The sequence below is a fragment of the Lolium perenne genome, chromosome 4 (genome assembly GCF_019359855.2).
Source record: "Lolium perenne isolate Kyuss_39 chromosome 4, Kyuss_2.0, whole genome shotgun sequence".
Lineage (NCBI taxonomy): Eukaryota > Viridiplantae > Streptophyta > Magnoliopsida > Poales > Poaceae > Lolium > Lolium perenne.
Window position 1 is genome coordinate 359,135,034 of NC_067247.2, and position 2,284 is coordinate 359,137,317.

Sequence of the window (2,284 nt, forward strand, 5' to 3'; positions counted from 1 at the left end):
TGTTGGAAATGATCGGCAATGGAAGAAATATATAAGAAAGCATAAGTTACGACGGCCGTGAGCGGATGTGTACTTACTCGGGAAAGACAGGCAGAAGAATGGTGTTGCTCTCTTTGTACATGAGCATGAAGTTCTGGAGGTATCGCACCGCCTTGGTCCGTGTCCTTGAGCCGTCCTGGAGCTGGCTATCGCGCATGTAGTAGGGATCCGCTACCGCGATGTGGCGGGGTCTCTCTCTGTTGATCTTCATCTGAAGATTGATCGCGTATAGGCGGACCAAGTTATAGTCGAGCCGTTTCGAGTGAAATAGGTTGAAGACGTCCTCAAACGCTATGAAGAAGATATCCGCGGGGTCTTCATTGACGAAGTTCTGGTCGGACGGCACCTTGACCGTGAACACCGGGTAATTTGGATCCTTTTCTTTAAGAAGGACGCTCTCTAGATAAATAATAGTGTTCTGCAAAGGGAGCATTGGTCCACTTGCGAGGTGTTCCATGTCCGGAGGCAGTATCAGTTTACCAGCTTCATGACACCGGGGCAAGCCATCCGGTGTAGGTGGTACCATGTCGTCGGCCCGGATCCTCTTAGGAGCAGGCTGGCTCGAAGATGCGCCCTTCTTGGCTCCTCTCTTCCTTGCCTTCTTCACCTGACCTACTGGGGGTGCTGGTGGTGCAGATGGTGGTGCTTCGGGTGCTGGTGGTGCTTCTGAGGTCGCTGGGGTTGATTTGGGTGGCTCCCCGATGATCGTCTTACGCAGCGTGTTAGGGCTGAAAACGGTAGCAGGCTTGACTTCAGCTGGATTGCCAGCCTCCGGAGGAGTGTCTTGAGAAAGACCCGTGAAGACCAGGCGCTGCTTCGTCACTGTAGGGGGACGACCAAGTTGATCGCCGTGTGTCCGGAAGGCTTGTTCATCCATAGGAGGCATGTACATATCTTGGCTGCAGGCGCCAGTGTTGATGTAGGCATCGATGTCATCATCATCATCTGCATCGTTGCCATCAAGTGGCGCCATGTCCTGGACCTTAGGTGGTGGCGGTTGCGATGCCGCCGCTTGGCGTACCGTGCGTCTAGTTGACGGTCGTTGCGGTAGCGTTCCCAACAACTGTTTGTGGCGTGTGGTGGTGGCGGCGATCGTCGGTTCCTTCCGGGTGGCGGCGGCGACCGCCGGTTCCTTCAGGGTAGTGGGGGCGGTGACCGCCGGTTCCTTAAGGGTGTCATCGGCGCTGGCGATCTTGGGCCGGATGATAGGGGAGGTGGCGCCGGTGCTTTTCTTAGCACTCGGAAGACCCCCCCCCCCCAGACGAATCTGGTTCTTCGGCCATTTCATAACCCATGAGGTGCAATCCCCAAGGGTCAAAACGTCGCCTTCGTCTGTGCCCGGAGGTTGAAAGGGGGGCATGGCGTAGCGGTACTCCGGCACTACCATTACCAACTTGACCTTCTCCACGTCTTCCGCCAATCTAGCGCCGTGCATAATGCGGGAAGCCATGACATGGCCGCTAGCAACTTCCACCAACTTGCCGCCGGGCTCCACCACTTGCAGAAATATGCATGGTTCATCCTGAGTCAGGGGCGCCATGTTGGGCATCGTGAGATGGCAGTCACGAAAGGCATATATAGTTAAAGAAGATGACGCGAAGGAGTAACTAATGAGTTTACCTCCTTGATGGCATCGATCTCGGCTACTGTCGATACAAGGGCGGCGGTTGGGGGCGTCGATGCGACCAGTTGGAGCTGCAGCGGCGGTTGGAGCTGCAGCGTCGGGTGGAGCGGCGGCGTCTGGTGGAGCCCCGACGCCGGCGTCGGGTGGAGCGGCACCGTCGGCGACACGTGGAAGCTTGAGTTGCTGCCGCTGATGCTGGGCACATGTATCGGCCCCACTTGACCTCCCGCATTCCAAGCAGCTAACCCCTCCATCAACCCAGGGGGGATGATCTGTCGGATCTTCTCGTCCAATAACTTGTTCATCATCTCCGTGTTCTCCACAGGCTTTTCGGCCACCAGCTTCTCTAGTGACTCCACCTTCTTCTTCAGCTCCTGAACCTCGGATTTATCCTTAGCCAACGACCTCCTCTCCAGCTTTCTCGTCTTGGCATCCGATCCGTAGTACTCGGATAGCTTCATACTTGTGCCAAAGCCGGACACACGGCCACCCGACGTCGGTGGCTTGTCCAGCTCCCTCTCCTTGTATTTGTTCATCGCCCTGTTGAAAGGCGTGTCCCACGGTTCTGTCGACCCCTGGGACGACGGGCCAGCCTTCGTCAACTCTTCATCCTTCAGACAA